The sequence below is a fragment of the Cervus elaphus genome, chromosome X, assembly GCF_910594005.1.
Source record: "Cervus elaphus chromosome X, mCerEla1.1, whole genome shotgun sequence".
NCBI classification, from domain to species: Eukaryota; Metazoa; Chordata; class Mammalia; order Artiodactyla; family Cervidae; genus Cervus; species Cervus elaphus.
The window spans coordinates 97,319,234-97,340,692 of record NC_057848.1 but is presented as its reverse complement, the minus strand read 5'-3'; the positions used below and the strand labels follow the sequence as shown (position 1 = coordinate 97,340,692).

Here is a 21,459-nt window from a genome sequence, read left to right as displayed (position 1 = left end):
AAACTTTTTTTTTTTTTTAATTGGAGTATAGTTGCTATACAGTGCTGTGTCAGTTTCTGCTATACAGTGAAGTGAAAAAGCCATATGCACAGATGCCCTTTATTTCAGATTTCTTTCCGATTTAGGTCATCACAGAACACCAAGTAGCATTTCCTGTTCTATAAAGTATGTTCTCATCAGTGATCTATTTTAATACCTCATCTTCCAACAACATAAGAGATGACTCTACATATGGACATCACCAGATGGTCAGTACCGAAATCAGATTGATTGTAATCTTTGCAGCCAAAGATGGAGAAGCTCTATACAGTCAGCAAAAATAAGACAAGGAGCTGACTGTGGCTCAGATCATGGACTCCTTATTGCAAAATTAAATTGAAGAAAGTAAGGAAAGCCACTAGACCATTCAGGTAGGACCTAAATCAAATCCCTAATGATTATTCAGTTGAACTGACAAATAGATTCAAGGGATTAGATGTGATAGAAAGAATGCCTGAAGAACTATGGATGGAGGTTCATAAAATTGTACAGGAGGTGGTGAACAAAACCATCCTCAAGAAAAAGAAATGCAAAAAGGCAAAACAGTTGTCTGAAGATGCCATACAAATAGCTGAGAAAGAAGAGAGGCAAAAGGCAAAGGAAAAGAGCAAAGGTACAGCCATCTGAATGCAGCATTCCAAAGAATAGCAAAGAAAGATAAGAAAGCCTTCCTCAGTGATCATTGCAAAGAAATAGAGGACAAACTAGAATGGGAAAGACTAGAGATCTCTTCAAGAAAATTAGAGATACCAAGGGAATATTTCATGCAAAGATGGGCACAATAAAGGACAGAAATGGTATGAGCATAAAAGATACAGAAGATATTAAGAAGAGATGGCAGGAATACACAGAAGAAATATACAAAAAGATCCTCATGATCCAGATAACCATGATGGTGTGATCACTCACCTATAGCCAGACATCCTGGAGTGTGAAATCAAGTGGGCTTTAGGAACATCACTAGAATCAAAGCTAGTGGAGGTGATGGAATCCCACCTGAGCTATTTCAAATCCTAAAAGATCATGCTGTTTAAAGTGCTGTACTCAACATGCCAGCAAATTTGGAAAATTCAGCAGTGGCCACAGGACTGGAAAATGTCAGTTTTCATTCCAGTACCAAAGAAAGGCAATTCTAAAAAATCTTCAAACTACCACACAATTGCACTCAGTTTACATGCTAGCAAAGTAATGCTCACAATTCTCCAAGCCAGGCGTCAACAGTTCATGAACTGAGAAGTCCTAGATGTTCAAGCTGGATTTAGAAAAGGCAGAGGAACCAAAGATCAAATTGCCAACATCCACTGGATACTAAAACAAGCAAGAGAATTCCAGAAAAATAATCTACTTCTGCTTCATTGACTATGCTAAAGCACTTGACTGTATGAATCACAAGCTGGAAAATTATTATTACAGAAATGGGAAAAGCATGCCACCTTTCCTGCCTCCTTAGAAACCTGTATGCAGGTCAAGAAGCAACAGTTAGAATTGGACATGGAACAATGAACTGGTTCCAAATTGGGAAAGGAGTACATCAAGGTTGTATATTGTCACCCTGTTTATTTAATTTATATGCAGAGTCGATCATGCAAAATGCCAGATTGGATGAAGCACAAGCTGGAATCAAGATTGCCAGCAGAAGTATCAATAACCTCAGATATGCAGATGACACAACCCTTATGGCAGAAGGCAAAGAGGAAGTAAAGAGAATTGTTGAAGGTGGAAGAGGAGAGTGAAAAATGGCTTAAAACTGAACATTCAGAAAGTAAGATCATGGCATCCAGTTCCATCACTTAATGGCAAATAGTTGCGGAAACAATGGAAAAAAGTGAAAGACTTTTTTTTTTTTCCCTTGGGCTCCAATATCACTGCAGATGGTGACTGCAGCCATGAAATTAAAAGATGCTTGCTCCTTGGAAGAAAAATTATACAAATGTAGGTAATGTATTAAAAAGCATTGATATTACATAGCTGAAAAATGTCTGTCTAGTCAAAGCTATTGTTTTTCCAGTGGTCATGTATGGATGTGAGAGTTGGACCATAAACAAGTCTGAGCACTGAAGAATTTATGTTTTTGAAATGTGGTGTTGGAGAAGACACTTGAGAGTGCCTTGGACTGCAAGGAGATCAAACCAGTCAATCCTAAAGGGAATCAGTGCTGAATATTCATTGGAAAGACTGATGCTGAAGCTCCAATACTTTGGCCACCTGATGCGAAGAGCAGACTCATTAGAAAAACTCTGATCCTGGGAAAGATTGAAGGCAGGAGAAGAAGGGGATGGCAGATGATGAGATGGTTGGATGGCATCACCGACTCAATGGACATGAGTTTGAGCAAGCTCTGGGAGATGGTGATGGGCAGGCAAGCCTGGCGTGCTGCAGTCCATGGGGTCACAAAGAATCAGACATGACAGTGCTTGAACAACAATATATATGGCAATTTCAATCTTCCAATTCATCCCACCACCCCCACTTCTCCCTTGGCATCCATACATTTGTTCATTGCATCTCTATTTCTGCTTTTAAAATAAGATCATCTATACCATTTCTCTAGATCCCACATATATGCCTGAATATAAAATAGTGTTTTTTCTCTTTCTGACTTACTTGACTCTGTCAGACAGTCTCTAGGTCCATTCATGCCTCTGCAAATGACACAGTTTCTTTACTTTCAATGCTGAGTAATATTACACTTCATATATGGACCATATCTTTTTATCCATTCATTTGCCGATGTAAATTTAGGTTGCTTCAATATCCTGGCTATTTGTAAATATTGCTGTAATGAACATTGGGGCACATGTATCTTTCTGAATTGTCATTTCCTATGGGCATATGCTCAGGAGTGGTGTTGGTGTGTAGTATGGTAGTTTTATTTTTAGGTTTTAAAGGAACCTCCATACTGTTATTCATAGTGGCTGTCTGAATTTGCATTCACACAAACTGTACAAGAGGGCTCCCTTTTCTCCACATCCTCTCCAGGACTTATTATTTGTAGATCTTTTGGTGATGGCCATTCTGATGGGTCTGTAGTGATAGCTCATTTTAGTCTTTTGAGGTTTTTTGTTGTTGTTGTTGTTGTTGTTTTTGGCCATGCTGTGTGGCATGTGGGATCTTAGCTCCCTGATTAGAGATTGAGCCCATGACCCTGTAGTTGAAGTGAAGAGTCTTAACCACTGGACCACCCTCATTGTGGTTTTGATTTGTATTTCTTTCTCTAATAATTAGTTATGTTGAGCATTTTTTCATGTGTTTGTTGGCCATCTGCATGTCTTCTTTAGAAAAATATCTTTCTAGGTCTTCTGCCTAGTTTTTGATTGGGTTGTTTGTTTTCTTGATATGGAGCTACATAAGCTGATTTTGTATATTAGAGATTAATCCCTTGTAAATTGCTTCTTTTGCAAATATTTTCTCCCATTTGATGGTTCCCTTTTCAGCTTGTTTATGGTTTCCTTTTCTGTGCAAAGGCTTTTAAGTTCAATAAGGTTCCATATGTTTATTTTTGTTTTTATTTTCATTATTCTAGGAGATGGATCAAAAAAGATGTTTCTGTGATTTATGTGAAAGTCTGTTCTGCTTATGTTTTCCTCTATGAGTTTCATAGAGTCTTGATTTATATTTAGATTTTTAATCCATTTTGAGTTTATTTCTTGTGGATAGTGTCAGTGAGTGTTCTAGTTTCATGTTTTTACATATAGCTGTTCAGTTTTCCACAATAAGCACCACTTATTGAGGAGATTGTCTTTTCTTCATTGTATATTCTTGACTTCTTTGTCATAGATTGGGTGACCATAAGTAGTGTGGGTTAATCTGTGGGCTTTCTATCCTGTTCCATTGATTTATATTTTTTATTCTTGTGTCACTGCCAGACTGTCTTGATGACTGTACTTTGTAGTGCAGCCTGAAGACAGGGAGCCTGATTCCTCTAACTCCATTTTTCTTTGTCAAGATTACTTTGGCTATTTGGGCTTTTTGTGTTTCCATACAAATTGTATAATTTTGGTTCTAATTTTGCAAAAAATGCCATTGGTAGTTTGAAAGGGATTGCATTGAATATGTAGATTGCTTTGGGTTGTACAGTCATTTTCACAGTAATGATTCTTCCAATCCAAGAACATGGTGTATTTCTCCATCTGCTTGCATCATCTGTTATTTCTTTCATCAGTATACTAAAGTTTTCTGAGTATAGGTCTTTTGCCTTCTTAGGTAGGTTTACTCCTAGGTATTTTATTCTTTTTGTTGCAGTAGTGAATGGAATTGTTTCCTTAATTTCTCTTTCTGATCATTCATTGTTAGTGCATAGAAATGTGAGATGTTTCTGTGTATTAATTTTGTATCCTGCAACCTTTGCAAATTCATTAATTAGCTCTAGATGATTTCTGGTGGCATCTTTAGGATTGTCTATGTACTGTTATCATTTCATCTGCAAAAAGTGACAGTTTTACTTCTTCTTTTCTAATTTGGATTCCTTTTATTTCTTTTTCTTCTGTTATTGGCATGGCTAGGACTTACAAAACTATGTTGAATAATCATGGTGAGAGTCGTCAAACTTGTCTTTTTCCTGATCTTAGAGGAAATGTTTTCAGTTTTTCACCATTGAGAATACTGTTTGCTCTGGGTTGGACATATATGGCTTTTATTATTGAGGTAGGTTCCCTCTCTGTCCATGCTCTGGAGAATTGTTATCATTAATGGGTGTTGAAATCTGTCAATAGCTTTTTATGCATCTATTTAAGTGATATGGTTTTTATTCTTCAATTTGTCACTAATGATAGGGTGTATTACATCAATTGCTTTGCACATATTGAAGAATTTTGTGCCTCTGGGATAAATCCCATTCAATCATAGTTTAGGATCCTTTTAATGTGTTGTTGGATTTGGTTTGCTAATATTTTGTTGAGGATTTTTGCATCTATGTTCATCAGTGACAATGGCTTGTGATTTTCTTTTATTGTGATATCCTTCTTTAGTCTTGATATTAGGTAATGGTGGCCTTATAGAAATAACTTTGGAGTGTTCCTTCCTCTGCCATTTTGGGGAAGAGTTTGAGAATGATGTGTGTAATTTCTTCTCAAAATATATGACAATATTCGCCTCTGAAGCCCTCTGGTCCTGGTCGTGGAATTTTGTTTGTTGAGTCTTTTATACTCACAGTTTCAAATTTATTACTTGTGATTGATCTGTTCATAGTTTCTATTTCTTCCTGGTTCAGTCTTGGAAGGTTGCCGTTTTCTAAGATTTGTCCATTTCTCCCATGTTTTCCATCTTACTGGCATATAGTCACTTGTAGTTGTCTCTTTTAAAAAAATGCTTTATTATTTTTTGGCTATACTATGTCTTTGTACACTGCTCAAGATTTCCCTAGTTGTAGCAAGTGGGAGCTACTCTCAAGTTGTGGTGCTCAGGCTTCTCATTGCAGGTGCTTCTCATGTTGTGGAACACAGGCTCTAGAACATGTGAGCTTCAGCAGTTGTCACACTTGGACTCAGCAGTTGAGGCTTGTGGTTCCTAGAGCTTGGCCTTGGTAGTTGTGGTGCACTGGCCTAGCTGCCCCAAGGCACATGGAATCTTCCCAGAGCAGGTATTGAACCTGTAGCCCCTGCATTGGCAGGCAGATTCTTAACCACTGGACTACCAGGGAAATCCTAGTTGCTTGTAGTAATCTCTTATGATCATTTGTATATCTGCGATGTCAGTCGTAATTTTTCATTTCTAATTTTGATTTGAGTCCTCTTCTCTTTTTTTCTCAAGGAGTTTGACTAAAGGTTTATGAATTGTGTTTTATCTTTTCAAAGAATTAGCTTTTGGTTTCCTTGATCTTTGCCTTTGTTTTCTTCATCTCTATTTCACTTATATCTGCTCTGATCTTTATGATTTCATTCCTTAAACCAAATTTTTTTGTTCTTCTTTCTCTAGTTGCTTTCAATTCGGTTCAGTCACTCAGTTGTGTTCGACTCTTTGCAACCCCATGGACTGCAACATGTCAGGCCTCCCTGTCCATCAGCAACACCCAGAGCATGCTCAAATTCATGTCCATCAAGTCAGTGATGCCATCCAGCATTCTCATCCTCTGTCATCTCCTTTTACTCCTGCCTTCAATCTTTCCCAGAATCAGGATCTTTTCCAATGAGTCAGTACTTCACATCAGGTAGCCAAAGTATTGGAGCTTCAGCTTCAGCATAAGTCCATTCAATGAATGTTCAGGATTGATTTTTTTTAGGATGGACTGGTTTGATCTCCTTGCACCCCAAGGGTCTCTCAAGAGCCTTCTTCAACACTACAGTTCAAAAGTATCAATTCTTCACTGTTCAGCTTTCTTTATGGTACAAATCCCACATCCATACGTGACTGCTGGAAAAACCATAGCTTTGACTACATGGACCTTTGTCAGCAAAGTAATGTCTCTGCTTCTTAATATGCTGTCTACTTTGGTCATAGCTTTTCTTCTAAGGAGCAAGTGTCTTTTAATTCATGGCTGCAGTCACCATATGCAATGATTTTGGAGCTCAAGAAAATAAAGTCTGTCACTGTTTCCATTGTTTCCCCAACTATTTGCCATGAAGTGATGGGACTGGATGCCATGATCTTAGTTTTTTGAATGCTGAGTTTTAAGCCAGCTTTTTCACCCTCCTCATTCACTTCCATCAAGAGGCTCTTCCGTTCCTCTTTGCTTTCTGCCATAAGGGTGGTATCATCTGTGTATATGAGGTTATTGTTATTTCTCCCAGCAATCTTGATTCCAGCTTGTGCTTCATCTACCCTGGCATTTTGCATGATGTTTGCATACAAGTTAAATAAGCAAGGTGACAATATACAACCTTGACGTGCTCCTTTCCCAATTTGGAACCAGTCTGTTGTTCCAAGTCTGGTTATAACTGTTACTTCTTGATCTGCATACAAATTTCTCTGGAGGCAGGTAAGGTCATCTTGTATTCCCACCTCTTTAAAGTTTTCCACAGTTTGTTGTGATCCACACAGTCAAAGGCTTCAGCATAGTCAATAAAGCAGAAATAGATTTTTTTTTCTGGAACTCTCTTGCCTTTTCTATGATCCAATGGATGTTGGCCATGTGAACTCTGGATCCTCTGCCTTTTCTAAATCCAGCTTGAACATCTGAAATTTCTCGGTTCACATACTGTTAAAGCCTTGCTTGGAAAATTTTGAGCATTACTTTGCTAGCACATGAAATGAGTGCAATTGTGTGGTAATTTGAACATTCTTTGCCATTACCTTTTTTTAGGGATTGGAATGAAAACTGACCTTTTCCAGTCCTGTAGCCACTGCTGAGTTTTCCAAATTTGCTGGTATATTGAATGCAGCACTTTAACAGCATCATCTTTTAGGATTTGAAATAGCTCAGCTGGAATTCCATCAACTCCACTGGCTTTGTTCACAGTGATGCTTCCTAAGACCCACTTGACTTTGGACACCAGGATGTCTGGCTCTAGTTGCTTTAGGTGTAATCTAAGGTTGTTTATTTGAGGGTTTTCTAGTTTCTTGAGGTAGGATTATATTGTTATAAACTTCCCTCTTAGAACTACTTTTGCTGTGTCCCATGGCTTTTTAATTATTGTGTTTTCATTGTCATTTGTTTCTAGGTAGTTTTTGTTTCCTCTTTAATTTCTTCAAGTGATCTCTTTAATTTCTTCAGTGATCTCTTGGTCATTTAGTAACATATTGTTTAGTCTCTCTGTGTTCATGTTTTTTGCAGTTTTTTTTTTTTTCCTGCTATTGATTTCTAATCTTATAGCTTTGTGGTCAGAAAAGATGCTTGATACAATTTCAATGTTTTTAAATTTACCAAGGCTTGATTTGTGACTAAGATGTAATCTATTCTAGAGAATGTTTCGTGTGAACTTGAGAAGAAAGTGTATTCTGCTGCTATGGGGTGGAATGTGCTATAAATATCAATTAATTCAACTGGTCTAATGTGTCATTGAAGACTTTTATTTCCTCATTAATTTTCTGTCTGTATGTTCTGTCCATTGGAAACTGCCATGTGAAAGTCTCCCGCTATTTTTGTGCTGTGGTTAGTTTCCCCTTTTATGACTATTCAGATCAGTTCAGTTCAGTCACTCAATCGTGTCCAACTCTTTGTGACCCCATGGACTGCAACACGCCAGGCTTCGTGGCTATTAGCATTTGCTTTATGTATTGAGGTGCTCTTATATTGTGAAACATAAATATTTACAGTTGCTGTATCTTCTTAGATTGATCTCTTGATCATTATTTAGTGTCATTTCTTGTCTCTTATAACTGTCTTTATTTTAAAATCTATTTTTTTTCTGATATGGGTATTGCTACCCCTCCTTTCTTTTAATTTCCATTTGCATGGAATATATTTTTTATCCCTTCATTTTCAGTCTGTATGTGTCCTTAGATCTGATGTGCATTTCTTATAGCAAACATATTTATGGATCTTGTTTTCATATCCATCCAGCCAGTCTGTGTCTTAGTTGGAGTATTCAGTTTATTTACATTTAAGGTAATTATCAGTATATATTTTCCTATTACCATTTTCATAATTTTGTGTTTGTTTTGTAGGTATTTTTCTTCTCTTCTGTTTCCTGCCTAGAGGAGTTCCTTTAGCAACTGTTTTACCGCTGGTTTGGTGGTATTCAATTCTCTTAGCTTTTGTTTGTCTGTAAAGCTTTTACTTTCTCTGTCAAATCTGATTGAGATCCTTGCTTGTTAGAGTAATCTTGGTTGTTGGTTTTTCCCTTTCATCACGTAAATACATCCTGTGATTCCCTTCTGGCCTGAAGAGTTTGCTGAAAAATCAACTGATAACCTTATGCAGATTACCTTGTATGTTTTTGTTGCATTTTCTTTGCTACTTTTAATATTTTTTCTTTGCATTTAATTTTTATTATTTTGATTAATATGTGTATTGGTGTGCTTCTCTTTGGGTTTATCCTGTATGGAACCTTCTGTGCTTCCTGGACTTGTGTAACTATTTCCTTTGTCATATTATGGAAGTTTTTGTCTATAATCTCTTCAAGTATTTTTTCAGGTGATTTCTCTTTGTCTTCTGGGACACCTATAATTCGAATGTTTCTGTGTTTATTGTTGTCAAAAAGATCTCTGCTGCCCTCCTCATTTATTTATTTATTTTTTTCTTTACTTGCTCCCCAAAAGTTATTTCCACCAATCTACCTTGCATCTCATTTATCTGTTCTTCTCCCTCAGTTATTCTGTGGTTGATTCCTTCTAGGGCGTTTTTCATTTTAGTTATTGTATTGTTCATCACTGATTGTTCTTTGGTTCCTGTAGATCCTTGTTAATCATTTCTTGTATCTTCTTGATCCATGCCTCCATTCTATTTCCAAGATCTTGGATCTTCTTTACTATCACTACTCTGAATTCCATTTTAGGTAGATACCCTATTTCCTCTTCACTTTTTGGTTTTGTGGGTTGTTATCTTGCTCTTTCTTCTGCAACATATTTCTCTGTCATTTCATTTTGTCTTACTTACTTTTTATGTAATCTCTTTTACAAAACCCTCAGGATCATAGTTCCACTTGTTCCTGATGTCTGTCCTCAGGTGAGTGAGGTTGATTTAGGGTTATGTAAATTTCCTGGTGGGAAGGTCTGGTGTCTGCACTCTGGTGGGTGAAGCTTACTGTTTTCCTTCTGATGGGCAAGGCCTCATCAGTTTGTGTGTTTGGGGGTGTCTGTGAGCTTAGTACAACTTTGGCAGCCCATCTGCTGATCACTGGGGCTGTGTTCCTGTCTTTCTGGCTGTTTTTGTGAAATGTCCAGTACTGGACCCTCTAGATAGGTCTCTGGACCCACTGTGGGCACCGTTCGGGTACGTCAGATTTTGACCTGTGCCAACTCCCACGTGTATTTCCCTGCAAAGTACACTGCTACTAAAGCTAGACTGGTCTCAGTTGTGGGAACACTCTGTCTATTAATACATTCCAAAGACACAAGATTTACCATGCCAATCATAGGGATTTAATCTGCAGCTTGTGAAGCTCCACAGAGATTTCCATTCCTCTTCTTTAGTTCCACTACCTATGGGACTCAGCTTTGTTGTGGGGCTCATCTCTCTGTGTGCCACCCTCATGTGTCTGTTCCCTGCTGAGTTTAGAGGAAGAGAAAGCAGTGACTGATTGGGGCACACTTTACTCATTTAGGCTGGGGGGTATGAGAAGAATTACTTTAGATTTACCTTCAGAAACCAGGCACTAAAGAATAAAGTGGTATGAAATACTCGATAATGAAAGAAACAAACCCACCAACCTAGAATTTTAGATTTGCTGAAATTTTCCTTTGAAAGTGAGAAAATAAAGAGTTTCTGAGACAAACAAAATTTAAAGGAATTTGTGCCCATACCATCAGTGCTGCCCTGCAAAAATGTTAAAAGAAAATCTTCATAGAGAAGAAAAATGATATAGGTCAGAAATTTGGATCTACATAAAGAAAAGGAGAGAGTTAGAGAAGCAATAAATTAATATATCTATGTCTCTATTGTTAATCTAGCAAATACACTGTTCCAAATAATAACAACAATGATAATATGGATTATTATACTTCATGTATAAGTGTTAAAAGATGAGAGTGGTGTTATAAAACACAGAAGTGAGCTATGGAGATAATCTGCTCTAAGTTAACTTTCTCTACCCATTAAGTTGTTGGTGTTCAGTTTTTAGATCATGTCTGACTCTTTTGTGAACCCCATGGACTACAGCACTCAAGGCTCTTCTGTCTTCCACTGTCTCCAGGAGTTTGCTCAAATTCATGTCCATTGAGTTGGTAATGCTATATACTCATCTCATTCTCTTCCACTCCTTCTCTTTTGCCTTCAATCTTGTCTTTTCCAATGAGTTGTCTCCTCACATCAGGTGGCCAAAGCATGAGAGCTTCAGCATCAGTCTTTCCAATGACTATTTAGGGTTGATTTCTCTTAGAATTGACTGGTTTGATCTCCTTGCAATCCAAGAGACTCTCAAGTGTCTTCTCTATTACCACAATTCAAAAGCATCAGTTATTCAGTGCTCAGCCTTCTTTATTGTCCAACTCTCACAGTTGTAAAGAACTACTTGAAAAACATAACTTTGGCTATGTGGACTTTTGTCAGCAAAATTATTTCTTGCTTTTTAATATGGTGTCAAGGTTGTCATAGTTTTTCTTTCAAGGAGCAATCATCTTTTAATTTAATAGCTGTAGTCATCATCCACAGTGATTTTGGAACCCAGGAAAATAATATATGCATTTCCAATTTTTCCCTATTTGCCATGAAATGATGAGACTAGATACCATGATCTTAGTTGAATGTCGAGTTTCAACAAACTTTTTCACTCTCCTTTTTCATCCTGATCGAGAAGATTTTTACTTCCTCTTTACTTTCTGCCATTAGAGTGGTATCTTCTGCATATTTGAGGTGGTTAGTATTTCTCCCAGTAATTTTGATTCCAGCTTGTAATTCAACCAGCCTGGCATTGCACATGATGTACTCTGCATATAAGTTAAATAAGAAGGGTGACAATAAATAGACTTTTCGTACTCCTTTCCCAATTTAAAGCCAGTCAGTTTTTCCATGTTCGGTTCTAACTATTGCCTCTTGACCCACATACAAGTTTCTCAAAAGCCAGGTAGGATGTCTGGCAATCTCATCTATTCAATAATGTTTCAGTTTTTTGTGATCCACACAATCAAAGGCTCTAGTGTAGTCAAAGAAGCAGAAGTATGTGTTTTCCTGGAACTCCCTTGCTTTCTCCATGAACCAATGATTTTTGGCAATGTTTTCTCTGATTCCTCTGCCTTTTAGAAACCCGGCTTGTCCATCTGAAAGTTCTCAGTTCACGTACTACTGAAGTCTAGCTTCAAGGATTTTTAGCATAACCTTGCTATCATGTGAGATGAGCAAAATTGTATGGTAGTTTGAATATTCTTTGGCATTGCCTTTATTTGGGATTGGAATGAAAACTGACCTTTCCTAGTCCTGGGGCCATTGCTGTTTTCCAAATTTGCTGGCATGTGAGTGCAGCATTTTATAAACGTCATCTTTTAGGATTTAAAATAGCTCAACTGGAATTCTGCCATCTCCACTAACTTTGTTCATAGTAATGCTTCCTAAGGTACACATGAGCTAATGTTTCAGGATGTCTGGCTCTAGGTGAGTGAGTATACCATCGTTGTTATCCAGATCATTAGGACATTTTTTGTACAGTTCTTCTGGGTACTTTTGACATCTCTTCTGCTTCTGTTAGATCTTTACTGTTTCTATCCTTTATCATGCCCATCCCTGAATGAAATGTTTCCTAGATGTCTTCAAGTTTGTTGAAGAGATTTCTAGTCTTTCTTGTTCTACTCTTTTTCTCTATTCTTTTGCATTGTTAATTTAAGAATGCCTTCTTATTTTTCCTTGCTATTATCTGAAGCTCTGCATCCACTTAGCTATATCTTTCCCTATCTCCCTTGACTTTCACTTCTCTTCTTTCCTCAGCTATTTGTAAAAGCTCCTTAGACAACCACTTTGCCTTCTTGCATTTGTTTTTCTTTGGGATGGTTTTAATGACTGCCTTTTGTATAATTTTATCTACTTTTGTTCGTAGTTCTTCAGGCACTTTATCTTCCAAATCTAATCCCTTGAATCTATTCATCAACCACACTGTATAATCATAAGGTATATAATTTACGTCATACATGAATGGCCTGGTGGTTTTCCTAATTTCTTCAATTTAAGCATCAAATTTGCAATAAGGAGCTGAAGATATGAGCCACAGTCAGCTCCATGTCTTGTTTTTTTTTTTTTTTTTTTTTTTTTTTTTGATTATATAGAGCTTCTCCATCTCTGGCTGCAAAAAATATAATCAATCTGATTTCAATACTGACCATCTGGTCAATGTGTTGAGTTGTCTCTTGGGTTGTTAGAAAAGGGTGCTTGCTATGACCAGTATGTTCTCTTGTCAAAACTCTGTTAGCCTTTGCCCTGCTTCATTTTGTATTCCAAGACCAAACTTGCTTGTTTGTTTTGGGGGGGGGGGTGTCTTTTGACTTCCTACTTTTGCTTTCCAATCCCCTATGATGAAAAAGATATCATTTTCTACCATTACTTCTAGAAGGTGTTGTAAATCCTCATAGAACCAGTCAACTTCAGCTTCTTTGGCATTAGTGGTTGGGGCATAGACTTTGGTTACTCTGATGTTGAATGGTTTGCCTTGGAAATGAACTATGATCATTCTGTAGTTTTTGAGTTCTGACAATTTGTGCTCCACTGGAGGAGGAAATACAAACTCACTGTAGCATTTTTGACATAAGACCCTTATTAACAGTAGAAAAAGGCAAAAAATGTGACACTAGAAGATGATCTCCACCTCCAGGTTGGATAGTGTCCACTATGCTACTGGGGAAAAGCAGAGGGTAATTACCAATAACTCTAGAAAGAATGAAGCAGCTTGGCCAAAGCAGAAATGATACTCAGCTCTGGTGTTGGATGTGTTCTGTGGATGTGTCTAGTCTTAAAAATAAAATCCAATACCATGAAAAACACTATTGCATAAGATCCTGAAATGTTATGTCCATGAACGAAGGTAAATTGGAGTGCCCTCATAGTCAACAAAAGAGTCCAAAAGACAGTTCTTGTGTAAAACCTCAAATCCATGAAGTGATTTAGTGTTATTTGAAAGCTGATTTAAATAAGTTGTAAAATATATATTACAAACTCCTGGGAAATCACTAAAATTTTGTAAAAATAAGTATAATTAACCTGATAAAAGAGGAGAAAATGAATCATATAAAATGGTCAGTTAACACTACAGAAGGCAAGAAAAGAATGGAAAACAAGATTAAAAAAGAACCAAGGATAATGAATAGAAAATATGATAGCTGCTTATCCAAGTATCATAATCATTCCAAATATGATTGGTCTTAATATACCAATTAAAGACATAGATGTGCATATTTGTGACCTAGGGTGTTGGTGATTTTGCTGGTATGTAAACAACCTACTTCCTATATAATTATGCATGTGTACTTGCTCAGTCATGTCCAACTATAATTATGCATGTGTGCTTGCTCAGTCATATCCAACTCTTTGCAACCCCATGGACTGTAGCCTGGTAATCTCTGTTCATGAAATTCTCCAGGCAAGAACATTGAAGTGGTAACCATTCCCTTCTCCAAGGGATCTTTCTGACTCAGGGATTGAACCTTGATCTCCTGCATTGTAAGTAGATTCTGAACCATCTGAGCCACTAGAGAAGCCCTCCTATATAATCATGATTCAATTAAAAAAAAAAAAAACAGCAATAGCAAATATGGAAACTATTGAAGTCAATAAGAAAACAAACAATTTGTTGTCTTTAAGAAACTTACTTTAAGTATAAAGACACATATTTATTAAAAATAAAGGATTGGAGGCAGTGTGGCTAAGTTGGAAGAGTAGGAAAACCAAGTTCCTACTCCTTTCAAGAGCACACTAAAATTACAACTATTCACAGAGTAAGTATCTATAGAATGACCTGAAGACTAGCAGAAAAGATTTTCCACAACTTAAGACATAAAGAAATAACCACAACAAGATAAATAGGATGAGTGGAGATGTCAAATCATCAGCACTCACACAACAGGGTAGGTAACCCAAATATGGGAGAGTAATCACAATAGCAGAGATTCTCTCCAAGGAGAAAGTTGTCCACAGCCCCACAATCAAGTTCCCTAGCCTAGGCAACTTGCATCCAACAGAGAAGTCCCTGGAACTTTGAAGGTCAGTGGGACTTGTGTATAGCGATTCAGTGGGCTGTAGGAAACAGAAACTCTGCTCTTAAGGAGCACACAGAAAATCTTATATCCTTTGCATCACAGAAGCAATAGTTTGAAACAAGCTTTGGTCAGACACTCTTGCTGATCTTGGAGAGCCTCTCAGAGAGGCAAGAAGCAACAAGGATTATGCCTGCACACATAGAATGCCAGTAGACATTTTTTGGAGCTCATTTTATCATGAGGACACCAGTACTGACAAATGCCATTTTGGACTTCTCTCTGTAGTCTATTAGCCCTGAGGGTTTATATCCCCTCTAGACCAACCTGAGTCCCACACTCCTCTGGTTAAGCAGCCAGCCACAGCTATACTCACCAGTGGGTCTGTGCCAGACATGAGACTCACCAGGTGACACAGCCAGCCAAGCTAGGACTTGACCCTACCCACCAGAGGGCTGGTATCAGCCCCAGGCTCACTGGGTCACACAGACAAATGCTCTAGGACCCAGTCCCACATACCAGTATGCTGGCACCAATCCTAGCCACACAGGCCTTATATCCAGTCACACCAGAACCTGATCTCAGGAATGAATGTGCAAACACCACCCCCAGGACACTTGAGGCCCAGGAGCCAGCCATGCTGAGACTCCCCACCCTCCCACCACCAGTGGGATGGCACAAACCTTGGGACTGCCTGAGCAGTACAACCAGCCCAGCCGACACACAGTCCAACCCACCAGTGAACCTGTAACCATTGCACAAAAAAATTCCTGGCAGCCAGCTGGGCTAGAAACTAACCCTTCCTAATAGTGTGCCCATAGTAATTGATCCCATCACAACAGAAGTGTTCATACAGCTCACACAGAGGGCACTCCTAGAGCATATAACTTGTGCTGCTGTGCCTCATAGGATGTCTCCTATATAAGGCTAAATTTACAAGATCAGGAAATGTAACCAAACTCCTTAATGCATAGAATTATACACAGAAAAGTAGGCAAAGTGAGGAGAGAGAAGAATGTGTTTCAAACAAAAAAACAAGACAAAACCACAGAAGAACTTAGCAAAGTGGAGATAAGCAATCTACCCAATAAAGAGTTCAAGTTAATATCATAAAGACCCTCAGTGAAATCAAGAGATAAATTGGTGAACACAATGAGGAATTTAACAGGTAGAAAATATAAAGAAGACCTAAATATAAATGAAGGATATAATAACATAAAAAATGAACTACAAGGAATCAGCAGCAGATAGGATGATACAAAAGAATGCACTTGCCAAATGGAAAACAGAGTAGTGTAAATCACCCAATCTGAACAGAAAGAGGATAACAATTTTAAAAAATGAAAACAATTTAGGGAAAACATCAAGAATCCTAAAATTAACTTGCTGGAGGGGGCAGAAGAAAAGAGGGGGCAGAGGGATTATATGGGAAATAATAGAACATACAAAGTAAGGTCTTTAACATCAGTCTTGGAAATATTCTTTTGGATATTTGTCCTCAGGCAAGGGAAACAAAAGTAAACAAATAATCAGTTGTGGCTACAAACTATAAAGTTTTTGCACAGTGAAGGAAACTATTAATAGAAAAAGTTGCTTACTGAGTGGGAGAAGATGTTTTCACATATATATCTGATAAGAAAGTTAATACCCAAAACATACAAAAGACTCATACAACTCAACATCCAAAAACCACCTGATTAAAAAATGAGTAGTAAACCTGAAGAGATTTTTCCAAAGAAGAACTCTAGATGGCAAGCAGACACATGAAAAGATGCTCATCATCCCTAATCACCAGGGAAATGCAAATCAAAACCAAAATGAGATATCACCTCATGCCTGTGAATGATTGTTATAAAAAATAACAAATATTGGCAAGAATCTGGAGAGAAGGAACCCTCCTGCACTGTTGATGGAATTTAAATTGGTGCAACCATTATGGAAAATGGTATGAAGTTCCTCAAAAAACTGAAGTCAGAACTACCATACCATCCAGCAGTTTTACTCTGGGTGTTTATCTGAAGAAAACAAAAATACTGACTTGAAAAGAAATATGCACCTAGATGTACATAGCAGCATTATTTTTAGTAGCCAAGATAATGAATGGAAGCCACCTAAGTGCCTACAGCAGATGAATGGATAAAGAAAATGTCTCTCTCTCTCTCTAACACACACACACACACACACACACACAACAATATAATATTTCTCAGCAATAATAAAGAATGAAATCTTGCCATTTGCAACAGTGTGGATGTACCTGGAAGGTATTATGCTTAGAGAAATAAGTCAGACAGAGAAAAACAAATGCTATATGTTGTATGTATATCAAAATGTGAAATTTTTAAAGATCAAATTAGCAAGTATTAGAAACAGGTACAGACTAGCAGATTCAGAGAACAAACTAGTGGTTATCACAAGGGACAGGCATTGTTGGAAGGACAAAATAGGTGAAAGGGATTAAGAAGTACAAACTATAAGTTAGAAAATAAATTTTTTAAGGATGTAACAAACAGGACATCAAATAGAATCAATATTTTTTAATTACATTGTATTAAACTATACAATATGTGAATATAGTTTGTGTAAACTATAAAATATAAAATCACTAAGTGTACACCTGAAGATAAGCTAATATTATAAGTCAGTTATAGTTCAATTTAAAAAAAAATCTGGTTAAAATTGTGTCAAAGACCTGGAACAGACCCTCATCAAATAAAATATACAGATGACATATAGCCATATAAATATATATTCAACATCATATGCCATTAGAGAATTTCAGATTAAACAAAAATAAGCTACCCCCACACACCTATTGGAATGGCTAACATCCAGAACTCCATCAACATTAATTGCTGGTATGGATGTGGAGCAACAAGAACTCTCATTCATTGCTGGTGGGAATGCAGTATGGCACAACAATTTGGAAAGCATTTGGTGCTTTCTCATGAAGCTACACAGAGTCTCCTTGTTTATCCAAATGAATTAAAATGTTATGTCTAAACAAATCTGTATACCAATGTTTATAGCAACTTTATTCATAATTGCTAAAAGTTGAAAGCAACCATGGTGTCCTTCAATAGTTGAATGAGTAAACAACTGTGGTATATCTATGCCATGGAACAATAATTAGCAACAAAAACAAATGAACTATGAAATCTAGAAAAGATTAATGCATATTGCCAAGTGGAACAGAGCCAGTCTGGAAAGAGTAAATACTGTATGATTCCACCTATATGGCATTCAGGAAAAGGCAAACCTATAGAGACATTAAAAGCCAAGTTTAAGAGGAGGAGTGAATAGATGGAGCAGAAGAGATTTTTAAGGCAGTGAAACTAAGTAGTCTGTATGATACTGTAATGGTAGATACATGATGTTGTGCATTTGTGAAAAGCCATAGAATTTGTAACACAAAGAATGAGCTCTGTTGTACACTATGGATAGTAGTTAATAATAGTGTATCAATATTGATTCATGTATTGCAGCAAGTGTACCTCACTAGTACATGATGTGTACTGCTGGTGGAGAGGAAGTATATGGAAGTTCTCTGTGATTTCTGCTCATTTTTTCTGTAAACCTAAAACTGTTCTAAAAATAAAGTCAGTTGATTAAAATAAATGAGAACTTTTGCCATATTCAAATAAATAGGGTTAGAGTGGTAAATTTCAGAGAGAAAAATCAACAAAAGTGAAGGCTTGCGTTTTCAGTTCTAATGAGGTGGATGAAACTGGAGCCTATTATACAGAGTGAAGTAAGTCAGAAAGAAAAATACCAATACAGTATATTAACACATATATATGGAATTTAGAAAGATGGTAATGATGACCCTATATGTGAGACAGCAAAAGAGACACAGATATAAAGAACAGTCTTTTGGACTCTGTGAGAGAAGACGAGGGTAGGATGATTTGAGAGAATAGCATTGAAACATGTATATTAACATATGTGAAATAGATGACCAGTCCAAGTTTGATGCATAAAATAAGACACTTAAAGCTGGTGCACTGGGACAACCCTGAGGGATGGGATGGGGAGGGAGGTGAGAGGGGGGGTTCACAATGGGGAGCACATGTACACCCATGGCTGATTTATGTCAATGTATGGCAAAAACCACTACAACATTGTAAAGTAATTAGCATCCAATTAAAATAAATAAATTAAAATAATAATGAGAAAAGAAAAAAAATGAAGGCTAAGATGAATTAAAATTGTGGAGAACTGCAGCTGGTCCAGAGGGGATAGAGTAGAGCATACATAGAAGAATATAGTGAGATATCAAAGCTAGAAAGTTAAATTCATATGAAACCAAAGAGCTTCTATTTTATTCTGGAGATAATGAGTAGCCACTTAAAGTCTTTAAAATTGAAGTGGAAATGAAAATAATGGTATAGGAAAACCAACCAGGAAGACAGTTTACCATCTAGGCATAGTGGGATTGGTGCCTGACTGTAGAATACAAGATATTACATATGACAATGATTTGGAAACTGAATGTATGTGTAATTTTAGAGGGAAGATTAGAGTATTATGATTTTTGTAGTTTTAATTACTGAAAGGAGGTGGTGCCATGCACTTACATAAAAGTTATGGGAGTCGCCACAATACCAAGATGCATTACAAAGAATGCTTATAGTGGTACACCTGATGTCCTTGTGATTGACAGGAAAAAAAAACAAACACATTTTAGTGATTTTTAAAAAGAGTTTGTCTTCATTACCATTCTATTAAAAGTCTCTGTACATTTCTGACATGTAACTCAATGAGCCAGATTGCTGGAATTGTATATATTATTGATGGCTCTTAATTTAATGTTTTCAGCTTTGGGAAAAGTTTGACTTGCATAACTCAGTATTTGCATATGCTTTGCATGTGCATCTCAAGTGGGGTCACTATTAAACTCACGTGTAATATAAATATTAACTTAAATTCCAGGATATTATAGTCAATTGATGGTTAGTTATTGTTGGTCATGGTCTGAAGTTGTGACTTTTAAGTCCTTCATGGTTATTTGAAATGTTTGAGTGAATTATATTTTAAAACTGTCAATGGCTGTTAAATTCTGTTTGTGGTTTGCATGTAGTTTGCATGTCAATTGGACTTTAAGTAGGCATTTGACTTGATATGGCCAAATGGTATCTGGATGATGCTGGAAACCTTTCAAGGATGAGGAAAGATTATTATACTGTTAACAGAAGTGTAAAGTCAACAAAAGTTTAATCATTTGAGTAAAAAATAGAGACACTGATGGCTACTTTTCATCTTTAGTTTGATCAATTTTCTATTAAAATACTGACTATACAAAGAAGAATTGGAAGTCCATAATTATCTTGGGTTTGTGGTAAATGTTAACCTTATATAAATGGGTTATTGATAGTTGCTATTATGTTGAACATAAGGTGAAGGTTATTGATGGTTGCTACTATGTTGAACATGAGGTGAAGATCTTAGGGAGAGATAAATAGTGATTAATTTATGTTATGGAATGTCCCATCATTATAGCAAAGCTGCATGATGGGTAAAGCATAAAATGCATATACATCTACATAATTTTGTAAAGTGAACTGAAAATAAACTAATTTAAAACGGGACACAGAAATCCATTTTGAATTCAGTGTTTGCACTGTATTGAGACTTTAAATTAGTAATCACAAGAAAAAGGTTTCAAAACTGTGAAGTCTGTTCTAATAGATTACTCCTAAAAGAGATTCAGAGGGTGAGCCATAAATGAAGTTATGGGGAAAAGTTTTAAAATATTTTATTAATACTCTTTGGGGATTTGGAGTCATAGGAAGTATAGAAATGTTTCCCTTCTTGGATTCCACACAAAATTTGTTTCTAGCTTTTTTTATCCTTGAATAATTCTGATAACAGTACATTTTGTGACTGTTGTATTCTTTGTTTAGGAATTTCTTTAATAGAGTGATCACTTTAATGTGAGACCTGTCATATCTAGGAGTTTGTTTCATTGTGCTACTTTTGAATACTTTGTTAATTACTTTAATTCAACGATCTTTATTGAGCTCAGGAGATTTATTTACAGCATTCTTCCTTCTAGCCCTGTTTGTGTCCTTTGTATTACTGTTACTGTTGTTTTGAGGAATGAGATTTAAGAGGCTTCTGAATATATTTCCTACAGATTAATTGTACACTTGCTGTTGTGATATTGGAAACAAGAAAGAATGATGGGATGCAAAGAGGAGAAAGGGATGTTATTGACATTTGATAATTGTGTGTAAAATGAACATAAACATTGCCCATAGTAGAATTTCAATAGCCTGTAATAATTTAGGAAAATTACAGGGGAGCACATTTTAGAACATCTGTTAAAGATTACTCGTTTCTGGGATCATGTCCAAAGAAGGCAAGATTACTGTCAAGACAATAGTTTAAAATACATTATAAAGTGCTATAGTTTACTTATTGTAGTCATGTTAACATCCGTAATGTTAGGTCAACTTTCCCTAGCCTCTACTCAAAGGTGTTTCCTCACAAATACCAACCTTATGAAGGATAAGCAGACAACTATTTTAATTTGTTACTTTTTTTTTTTCATAATGACATATCTGTGGCTACCACAAGTGTTATATGGATAATACTTGAAAGATATTCTTTAAGAAATTTAAAATATGTGAAAAATATTTCATTTTGCATAATAAAACAAATAGAATTATTGAGACTACTCAAAGATGTGGATATTTGTTATTAAACTGGAAA

General features: G+C 36.5%; 1 protein-coding gene across 1 annotated transcript in view; it reads left to right on the top strand.

Moving 5' to 3' along the window:
* The window catches only part of DACH2 (dachshund family transcription factor 2), a 798,949-nt gene that overhangs the window by 599,048 nt on the left and 178,442 nt on the right, over positions 1–21,459 (top strand). The window lies entirely within an intron of this gene.